Here is an 11,750-nt window from a genome sequence, read left to right on the forward strand (position 1 = left end):
GAGCGACAGCCCCCCCCCCCCGCTGACCAGCTGCTGATGACCTGAGGATCAGCTGGGATCCCGAGCGACAGCCCCCCCCCCCCGCTGACCAGCTGCTGATGACCTGAGGATCAGCTGGGATCCCGAGCGACAGCCCCCCCCCCCCCCCCGCTGACCAGCTGCTGATGACCTGAGGATCAGCTGGGATCCCGAGCGACAGCCCCCCCCCCCCCCGCTGACCAGCTGCTGATGACCTGAGGATCAGCTGGATCCCGAGCGACAGCCCCCCCCCCCCCCCCCCCCCCCCCCCCGCTGACCAGCTGCTGATGACCTGAGGATCAGCTGGGATCCCGAGCGACGGCCCCCCGCTGACCAGCTGCTGGTGACCTGAGGATCGGCTGGGATCCCGGGTGACGGCCCGCCGCTGAGCAGCTGCTGATTACCTGAGGATCAACTGAGATCCCAAGCAATGTCCCCCCGCTGATGTCCTGAGGATCGGCTGGGATCCCAAGCGAGGGGCCTCCACTGGTCAGCTCCTAATGACCTGAAGATCTGCTGGGATCCCAAGCGACGGCCCCTCACTGATTAGCTACTGATGACCTGAGGATCAGGTGGGATCCAAGCGAGGGCCCCCCCCACTGATTAGCTACTGATGACCTGAGGATCAGCTGGGATCCCGAGCCACGGCCCCTCACTGATTAGCTACTGATGACCTGAGGATAGGTCATCCATTGTAAATCCCTGGAATACCCCTTTAAACCCCAGTGGACTTGAGCACTAACTCAAAGCAACCAATCAGATCGCTGCTCACATCTCAGAAGCTCTTTTTTAAAGATAAAACCAGTGATTTGACTGGTGGGTATGGATGACGTCACACCTGCAGTAACCAGCCTACACACAAGCTACGTCACCTGTCACAGCAACTGTGCCGGCACATTACGTCACCGGAGAACCATATTACGTCACTAGGTAGAGGCTCAGCGCATGGCGGCCGCCGCACAACAATAGCAGGAAAGTTTCCAAGCCCGGCTGGCGGGAACGGCGCCATCTGCAGAGCAGGAAGGCCCCGACAACAGCGCGGGCTACGTGCGCCAACTGCCATAACCTTCTAGGAGGTGCGGAGGAGAAGCCGCTAACTGCGCCACAAGCCGGGGGGAGGGGAAACACTTCGCTATCTGATCACTCCAGCCACCCCATCAACTCACCATGAGAGGCCGGCCCGGCGCGCTCACACTGCAGCCTCTGTCCGCGGCCTGCTCGCCCAGTGACGGGCACAGGACTGCACACAGGCCTCGGTGCCCGGACTCCTTATTTGTTTTGATGTGCGCGATGCACTCTGGGAAACTGCGGGGGGTGAACAGCTGAGAGGATGTAAACAGTGTAGCAACGTGACCGGCTACAGCGCTGACCAATCACAGCGCGAGTCTTCCAGGCCGATGGCGGTGACGTCAGAGGGATGGGCGGAGACAGTTTATATAAGTAGTTACCTGAGGGGGTTTAGTCAGTGAGGCGGGTGGGTTGTGTGGCGGTATGTGTCATGGCAGCGCTGCGGGTGTCCGTGCGGCTGGTGCTGTGGGACCTGGCCGTCTTTTGTGGCTCCTGGGGTGCATGGAGTCTGTCACAATTTACCTGACTGGAAGCAGTATTAATGTCTATGCAATGGCCCGTAGTGCAGCCGTCCACCATAAGCCCTGTGTGAGCAGAGCTTCTCATGCCCGCTCCTATCACCTGGCAGTCCGGCTGCTAAATAAGGCCAGTGCCAGTATATTAATGGGTGGCAGCGACCCGACTCCATGAAGTATTTCACACGATGCGAGGGCGCGTGAAAACGCTGAATTATGAACCCCGCGCTTTTAATGGTTTTTAATTTGCTATGTTTTTACTGATGATGTTGCGTGGAAAAGAAAATTGCGGCACGCGCCATCTGCGCTTTGCTCTTTTTTTATCGCCCACATTTCCCTATGGCGCCTTCATTTTATCACATTACAATACACAAACTTGCGATTTTCGTGCCATGCGTTTAAAACATTAGAAAGTCCTATTGTCTTTCTCGCAAGAAAGTCGCAGGCGGCAGCGATGTTTTTGCAAGAAAAAAGAGATCTCTCGAGCCAAATTGCGATATTGTTGCGATTTTCTTGCGACAATATTTCAATCGTCCGTGTGAAACTATCCTCCCATACGGCTGCCTCTCTAAACAGACGGTGATCTTCCCTGGTGTCGGCGCTCTTGCACATCCTGTATGCAACGCAGATGCTGGGAGGAGAGATCTTCGTGTTTGTCCATAGGAGCGCCAGCCGGACGGCAGCGACGCTAAAAATTGCAGCACGGTCTATCTTTGGGCGTTCCCTCGGAACGCCTCGCCCATTGTTTTCAGTGGGACCTTTAAGTACTTGCATGACGTGCAATGTTATGTTTCCTAGTAAAATCAATTGCGCTCTGCGGACGCACGTGACACGCATCTGAGGATCGCAATTTCATAGAAGGTGTTTCTGAATGAAAAAACCTCGCATCTGCATTTAAAACGCACGTTCGCAAGCGCAATATTGGGCAGAGTTCCTCGGCCTTATACTGCACTTGTCTGTGTGAATGTAGCTGAAGGCCTTCTACAAAAGGTCGAATGCGATATCGGGCCGTGAAGCCGGCGGATACAAGGCGTTTTTCTGTAAAATCGGCAAGTGTTTTGCCTTGTTTTCAATGGAAAACCTCGCATCGCACTTGTGCGCACATCAGTCGCCGTGCAATGTGTTTTCCTATCTCATTAAAAACAATGGGCGGAAAAAAAATCTCTCATGTATACGACCCCTCGCAAGGCATAAAGCTAAAGGGATTTTCATGGCCGAATGAAAGCGGCCTACGGGTAATTCCATACGGGCGATCGCGTTTTTGCCACAAGAAAATCGTGGCAAAATCGCATCTTTCATTCACTGCGTTTTGTGAGCGTCAGCGATGCTTTATTGGGAGAACAATCTCACATCGCTGCCACCTGGGATAAAATCGCACGTTTTTTATCGCAAAAGTTAAAAGAGTTTCTAATGTTAAAATCGTATCGCAACGCGTGTTTGCAGCGATGCGATAAACCGCAGGCTCCATAGAATACAATGGCAGCTAAAAAATCACAAAGCGCAGAAAGATAGAACATACCACAATTTTTTTCGTCCTGAATATCGCATCAGTGAAAACATCGTAAGTGGGAAAGAAACCATTGGCAATCGTTGGTTATATAATCTGCTTTTTAACTGACTATCGCAGCAGGTGAAAATCGCAGCAAAACGCGCGTTTTTCTCACCCGTGTGAAACCATCCTAAGGGTTACTTTACACGGGGCAACTGTTGGGTGTAGAAGTGCCCAACAGTCATCCCAGCAATTGCTGCTCCTGTGCTTTCACACTGGAGTAATAGTGGTTCACTGAATAGAGGCGGTTGCCTCAAAACACGTCTTGCTAATTATAAGAGAAGACAAGTTTACGTCTCGGGCTCTGCGCTTCTCCTCGTGACTAGAAGGTCTCATCACACATCAGTATTTTTCTATTATCCGCGTAGGCTACATTCCCGTGATCGTGAATCTAGTGCGAGTTTTGTGCAATTGCAACCCAAAAAACTTGCACAACTTATACAAATGAGCGACTTTTTTCCCGCACAGTGATGCTGCGGGGTTAAAATCACTGCATGTCCTATTTTTCCACATTCTTCGGAACGCATCGCCCATTGTTTTCAATGGGACAGTCTAACACATCGCATCCCACGCGAGTGCGATTTGATGTTTCCCATTTAAATCAGTGGAAAACACTTGCCGATCCTCCAACACGAGTGAAACAAGCTATAAAAGTATGTAGGTCTGCAGCACTCGCATGTATACCAGTGCACTAGTGGAGCGGATACAAGCATAGGACGCCAGCCCAAATCAGGATAGGACCCAGATCCACACACAGTCCAAGTATAGAAAGAAAGGCAGCGTCCACACGCTAGATGAAGTAAAAGTTGACTTTATTCCCACTGGTCCATGGTGGCAACGTTTCGATCTCTAACTGAGATCTTTCTCAAGCCCACCTCCCATACACAAATCCCCCATAATATACAAAGAAACAAATCACAGTACAGTGCAGTATAAAAAACGCCTTTACCAGGGGTTGTCAATCTCTCTAGTTGTTCCCCATAATGGCAAAGCATCCAATAAAACCGAAAGCATGGTTGAAGTGGAGGTAGCGTCACAGCGTCTCCAACTGAGTCATCGCGCATGTCACACAATATTGTTAATCAGACTGACACTACAACGTATCAACAAATTAGAGTTTAATGTATTAACGCTCCCTAGTGTTTACAGCGCATGCGCATATCAAAATCACCATCTTGAATAAGGGCAGACAGTATATAGGTATAAAAAACCACTCAAAACCCAAATAAAGGTGTAAAATTGGGAAAAGGCCGTCTACTCGTTGTTACTCATTGTTGACACTATATCAATAAGGGTATATCTAAATAAAGGAAAAGATTCAACCCAATGAAATCGCGGACCTGGCGCATGTGCAGACCGCAGCATTCATAAATATCACAACTATACTATTCCTATCCATGTACTGGAAAACACAGATTGATTAAAGACCCCAATCAGAACATTTTGAAGAATAAACTTTATTATGAATAAATATCCGTAGTTCAATAATGTATAGAGAAAAAAAGAAGAGACCAACCAAGGATCTGGGGCTTATAGCCAAGGAGATGAAACCAGAGAGATCAACCAACGACCTGCAAGACAGGCAAAAAATGGTAAGGCATAAAAACATAAAAGAAGCAGACCAAATCTTAAAAACAATTTACACATATTTATATCTATCTTTCAAAAGCTATGAGAATTTTTTTTTAATGGAGTTGTATTGAATTCTATATTCAAGCCGTGAGGAGCTAGGGTATCCAAATTAAAAATCCATCTCAACTCTTTTCTCCTCAGGATATGTTCCCTATTTCCTCCCCTAATATCCCTAGCTACACTGTCAATGACACGAAATTTTCATTGGCTGACTAAATGACCAGCTGTCACAAAGTGTCTAGGGATAGGGAGCTCAGTCTTCTTAGTGCGTATTGTGCTCTTATGACTCAAAATGCATGATTTAATTTCCATTGTGATCCCCCCCCCACATAGAGAAGACCACATGGACAGGATATGAGATTGATCATGAAAGATGAGCGGCAGGTGTAATAACCGTTAATGGAATAGCGTTTACCCATTTGGGGGTGGCAGAAACTGTTCCCCTTCATAAGTTTATTGCAACATGACCATGAAAGGCAGGCGAAATTCCCAAATTTTGAACGAGTCAGGGTTCGTTGTGTAGTAGTTTCGATCTTATTGGGTAGGGCGCTCACTAATCTGTCCCTGAGGTTCTGACCCCGTTTATATACCATTATCGGAAGATATGAGAATTCTTCTACTTGTGGACAATTCTTCTTTAAAATGGACCAGTATTGTCTCAGGACTCCCGATATCCGCTTGCTCATCGCACCAAAGGTGGTGATGAACGGTATACATGGATTTTTTTTAATCCTTGTTTGTAGGGATCAATAAGTCGTTGTGGGTGCACAACCACGCTCTAGTCTCTGCTCCCATAACAAAGTCCCTTGGGTATCCCCTAGAAAGAAATTTCTTGCTCATCTCCTCCAACCTCACATCTATGTATTCCTCACTTGCGATCCTTTGCACCCTGAGGGATTTACTCCAGGGTTACGATTCTAGCATTTGGTGGGGGTGGCAGCTGGAATAATGCAAAAGATTATTTTGATCAGTTGATTTAGAGAACAGATCAGTGATAAGTTACTCACCACTCTTGATGACCATAACATCGAGGAATGCTATTCTATCTGTAGAAGAAGATAGTGAAAATTTTAACGCCTTCCCTCCCCATGACGTAAGGGTACGTCATGGGAGCGAGGTACTTCCCGCAAAATGATGTACCCTTACATCATAGGGATAGCGCGAGATCATAGCAGATCTCACGCTATCCCGCAGCGGGAGTCGGCTGTCACTAGTAGCCGGCCTCCCGCAGCGATAGCGGGGGGCATCAGAGATGCGCCCACCTGCCGTTAACCCCTTCCCTGCCGTGATCTAAGTAGATTACAACAGGGAAAGGGTTCACAGAGGGGAGCGCACTCCCTCTGTGACTTCAGCCGGCTCTCGCAATAACATCGCGAGAGCCCAGCTGGTTGCTATGGCAACAGGACGCCAGATACCGGCGTCCTGTATTGCTATTGCCTAAGATCGCTATAGTAAGTGATAAGGCATGGCAGGAGAGAAGTCCTGCCATTCCTTATTGTAGCGATCATTAGTGCTGCACTGTAAGTCCCTCAAAGGGACACAAATGGTGTAAAAATAAGAGCAAAATAAAGTAAAAAAAATAAAAATGTTAAAAAAAAGTTAAAAAACCTATGCTAATTTTTAGCATTTTGCCTCCCAAAAAATGCAATAAAAGTGATAAAAAAACGTATGTACCCCAAAATGGTACCAATAAAAACTACAGCTCATCTCGCAAAAAATAAGCCCTCATAGAGCTCCGTCCATGGAAAAATAAAAAAGTTACAGGACTTTGAATGCAGTGATTTTATGGAAAAAAATAATAATTTCCAAAAAAAGGGTTTTTGTAGTGGAAAAGTGGAAAAACCTAAAAAAAAATATAAGAATGTTGGTATCGTTGTAACTGTATTGTCCCGCAGAAAAAAATGTAGTGTGTCATTTATGCTGCCTAATTAACGCTTTTAAAAAAAAAAAACATCTATGGCAGAATTGATGCGTTTTCTCTCACTGCGATCATAAAAGAAATAAAAGTTTTACAACATAATTTATGTACGCAAAAATGGTACCAATAAAAACTACAGTTCGCCACGCAAAAAACAAGCCCTTATACGGCCGCGTCGACGGAAAAATAAAAATATAGCTGTTGAAAAATGGAGATGAAAAAATACCAAAAATCATTTGGTCCTCAATACCAAAATAGGCCATGTCCTTAAGGGGTTAATATCATCAGGCATTCGGTGAAAAGTCAACAAGTCTTCAGCCCCTCCTTGCCACAACCTGAAGACATTGTCAATAAAATGTCACCAGCACACAACATGATGCCAAAGGGGTGAGGTATAGATATGTTTTTTCCACATGGTCCATATAAATATTTGCATTGGTGGGGGCCATATTGGCCCCCATAGCTGTTCCCTGGCATTGGCAATAAAATTTGTTGTCATATACAAAATGGTTATTATTCAAGACAAACTCCAGGAGTGTTAAGATAAATTGTATACAAGTATTTGATATCTCCGATATCAGCAAACATTCAAGGACCGGCTCCAATCGCATGGCATGTGTAATGTTGGTATACAGCGATGTAACATCCAACGTGACCTGAATGTTTTCCCCAGTGACATGGGCGTCCCCCAGTTTTCTCAAAAAATTCCCCGTGTCCTTGATATATCAGTGAGCTGTAATAGCATATTTCCTGATCACACAATCAAGGAGACGCAATGGATTATTGGTAATGGAGCCTTTACTGGATACTATTGGTCTGCCTGGTGGTCTATCCAGCCTCTTGTGTATTTTCGGGAGGATATAGAGGCAGGGGGTCTTAGGGTTTTCTGTATATAAGAAATCTGTCAGTGGTTTATAAATGATCCCTGATGTCATAGCCTCATCAAGTATTTTTCTATGTGGTAATTGGAGGTGCCAAGTAGGGTCCCACCCTACTGGTTCATACACCTATGTGTCACTCAATTGTGTCATCATTTCAAGTTGTAGTCAGATATGTCCATGGTGACAATAGCCCCACCTTTATCTGCGGGCTTGATGGTAATGGACGAACCTGCTCTCAAGTTATTCAATGCTTTCAATTAATTCTTGGTTATATTAGAGTGCTGAACATGTTTAAGCCTACGGGAGCGTAGATGACTAATAACTCTCTTAACAAGTTTGATATATGTTTCAACCGTCGGATCAATGATAGGAGGTTGGAAATTGCTTTTTTACACAATCCAAGTAGTAAAACAAGCCTCGAAGGATTGCTATTTCAGAGAAGTGATGTAAGGCGTCTTTGCATGAAAAACGCCTCGCATCCATGGGTTAAACGCTGGTTGACAAACATGATATCGTTCGGGTTTCTCGGCTCAATATCGTGCTTGCCCATGTGAAGGTAGCCTTATTGTTCCTGTCCGTTTCATGGATGAGAAATAAGACATGCAAATGCATGTGAATGTGCTGCATCCATGTATATCAGACAGCACATGTACTGGTGTCTGTGTACTGTCTGATGCAAGTTGTGTCAATGTCTCTTGGGTGTAACTTGCAGTTATGGCTAGTGTGCATCTAGCCTAAAGAGAAAGACAGATCTCCCTATGACAAGTGCCCCCATGAATAGTGTCAAAAACAGTGTGGGGTATTTCCGAAAAAACTGATCTTCCGCAGGATTACAGAAAGTGATCAATGGTGGATCTGACTGCTGGGACACCAACAATCATAAGATCAGATTCCTGATTGTCCACAGGGAAGAAAAAACGGCTGTCCGCGCTCCTAGGGATATCAGACTCTGATCCAGGATAATCAATTCCTTCTTTTTATTGGGAACACATACAGGGATCTTCGAGCAACGCGTTTCAGTAGGTACAACTACTAGGCGTGATAGTAGCCTCCCAGGTAACTCTATACGTCGTCTAGGTAACACACTATAAAATAGATTATAAACATATGTTACATATAATAGGCGCTTAAACCTCAACACCGCTAATAACTTGTAACATATGTTTATAATCTATTTTATATTGTTATGGAGGATAAATGAAGATGTTTGTAGATAATTTATTCTTGCAAAGTTTATTCATTATTTTTATCATGTGAATAACGTTATTATGAGGATGTCTAATGAAAAAATTTTAATGTTTAAAACCTAGCATAAAACAGGTGTCCACGCACATTGGTGAGAGATTACTGTCCCGTAGTGATCCAAATGAAGTTTTATGTATGTACACGGATCGCTAAAGGGCGTTCCTAGTGTGTTACCTAGACGACGTATAGAGTTACCTGGGAGGCTACTATCACGCCCCTGTCTAATTAAGCAGCTATGTGTTAATTAGCTGTGTTCACCTCATGACTATACTAATGCCTATTTATGTTGTGTGTCAGTCGGAGTTGTGTAGAGCTTGAGAAAGGTAGTTGTACCTACTGAAACGCGTTGCTCGAAGATCCCTGTATGTGTTCCCAATAAAAAGAAGGAATTGATTATCCTGGATCAGAGTCTGATATCCCTAGGAGCGCGGACAGCCGTTTTTACTTCCCTGTGGTTTGCCTGAATTAAGCCCCGGTTACCCGGTGTAGCTTACCTGGATTGTCCGGCTGCTCTCCGACGGAGGTTGGATGGATTAAAGACCTATCTTACAAGTGGACTTGGATTGCGGTGTCAGCGAGATACCTTTTGCAAGGTATTCTCGCTAGACACCAGGTGAGTTTAACACTCTACCTTGTTTTTCATTTCATGTTAAGATAATATAACATGATTTAGCAAAGCATCAAGTGCGCCTCCTTATAATATAATTTATTTGAGATTCCTGATTGTGTTAGCGCAATGAAAAGCTACATGTATATTCTTGCTGTTCCGAATTAAAGGTTAAAAGTAGTCAGCTGTCTGGCTACACATTTGTGTGAGCAAAAGGTCAGTTGTAACGTTTGCTCATTCTTCAGTCCTTGTAATCTTCTTAACAAAATACGTGTGTCACATAAGAAGATCGAGGCAATAAAAGGGAAGCAAGATGGTGTTTAACAGATACTATAGTTTCTTTTACAATGGTACCCAAATGAATGGAGCAGTGGTCACGTATGCACAATGCCAATCGCTTAATTTTAATAGAACTGCTGGGGATAGCAAAGTTCAAGCGCACAACAATCTCCGTTCTCTGTGTGCATCACTTCCTTTCTTGGAGTCGATCCCTACTGGGCCAGGTCCACATGTGGTGCGAAAATCGGGTAGGTTTCACTGCACATCTATGGCAAATCTACAGCAAAATCTATATGTTTACCATGTCAATTTTAGGCCTCCTTCACATGGGCGACATGATTACCCCAAGAAAATGGCAGCAATATCGCATCGATGGTCTGTGCGATATCGCTGTGGTTTCTCGCACAGCAATACCGTGAGACTTTGTAGCATCACTTATGAGGATTTTCGGGGGAAGTGTGTGGCTTGAAATATAAGCCCTACCATGAAAATAAGCCCTAGCTGCAGGGGGAAAAAAGCATTGTCCGGCGCTGCTGTAGATTCCCCACGATTCCCGGCACTGTTCTTTATCTCTTCTAGCCAGGGATTGAAAAATCCCTGCCTCCTGGATGCACTGCCTCTGATTGGCTGATGCTTAGCCAATCAGAGCCAGCACTCAATGAACCAATCACAGCCATTTATTGAGTGCTGGCTCTGATTGGTTAAGCGTCAGCCAATCAGAGACAGTGCTTCCTGGAGGCCGAGATTTTTCAATCCACAGCCAGAAGAGATGAAGAAGAACAGTGCCGGGGACCAGGAAGAAGATGCAGTGGCACCGGACAGCGTTTCTAAGGTGACGTATACTTTAAAAAAAAAATTTCTCTGGAGCTAGGGCTAAGGTTATGGCTTTGACAGTAGGATTTCCTACTGTCAAAGTTGCATCGCACGACACCGCACAAAAACAGCATTTTCTTGCGATGCAACAGAGAGGAAGGCTCCATATGGAAACATGGGCTACAAAACCTCATGAGTCACGAGGATATCGCCGGACCCGCAAGGTTTTTGTGTCGGGTTGTTGCATGCTACAAAACATCGCACATGTGAAGTAACCTGTAGGAAAGCATGGCTTCTCATACATGCGATTTATGTTTCAACGGTTTTTATTGAAATAAAATCTTAAGATTGGCAACACTCTGCCGCAATTTCCCCACGCAGGGGGATAAAGTTTTGGCATTACAGTACAGAGTCTTTGGCCTGCTTTTAACTTATATAATGTAAATAACACATAACAGAACTAAAATATTTATTCAGTTTGCGAGGATAGGGTTACATCATGGTATTATGATTCTCACATGTTTTTGTTAGAATGGTGGGGGGGTGGGGGGTGGGGGGTGGTAAAACAGATCTCGATGTCCTCCAGCTCTGGCCGTGACTAAGAGATTCATTATTTTTTATTAGAAGTCTTTGCCACCTTCATAGTGGATATTTTTAGATTAGTGGGTATAAATAGATGGAGCTAGCAGGATCTTCCACCTATGTCCTCATGTGGTTGTATAGATTAGGGATGTTGATGTGCGTTATCCAGGGATTCCATATCTTCTCGAATTGGGGGGTTGTGTCTTGCCGGATGGCCACAAGCTTTTCGTTTACAAAAATCTTATTTATTCGTGTTATGCAGGCTTCGAAGGGTAGTGTAGGTTTTCTCCATTGTTGTGCTATTAGTATGCGAGCTGCCATAGTTATATGTTGGAGTAATTTGAATGGCGGGTTGCGCATTCCTGTGGGTTTATTTCCCAGTAATAGGATGAATGGGTCTAGTCCAATATCTGTCCCTGTTACTGAAGCTATGAGATGGGAGACTCTTTTCCAGAAGTCTTGGGCCTTTGGGCATGACCACCATATGTGTTTATGCGAACCCGTGTCATTGCATCCTCTAAAGCATAATTGTGAGACATCTGGGTATATGTTGTGTAGTCTTTCGGGTACTAGGTACGCTCTGTGTAGTACCTTTAGGGAGGTCTCGGTTAATGATATTTGCCAGCTATTCTTGCTGAGGGTT

At 45.1% G+C, this 11,750-nt stretch overlaps 1 protein-coding gene across 1 annotated transcript in view; it reads right to left on the minus strand.

Moving 5' to 3' along the window:
* The window catches only part of PCMTD1 (protein-L-isoaspartate (D-aspartate) O-methyltransferase domain containing 1), a 41,609-nt gene extending 40,295 nt beyond the window's left edge, over window positions 1–1,314 (minus strand). Inside the window, exon 1 of the mRNA XM_066578079.1 lies at window positions 1,185–1,314. The gene's annotated coding sequence lies outside the window, so the exon portion shown is untranslated. The remainder of the gene's footprint in view (window positions 1–1,184) is intronic.
* Window positions 1,315–11,750: the final 10,436 nt, after the last annotated feature.

This window comes from Eleutherodactylus coqui, chromosome 9 (assembly GCF_035609145.1).
Source record: "Eleutherodactylus coqui strain aEleCoq1 chromosome 9, aEleCoq1.hap1, whole genome shotgun sequence".
NCBI lineage: Eukaryota > Metazoa > Chordata > Amphibia > Anura > Eleutherodactylidae > Eleutherodactylus > Eleutherodactylus coqui.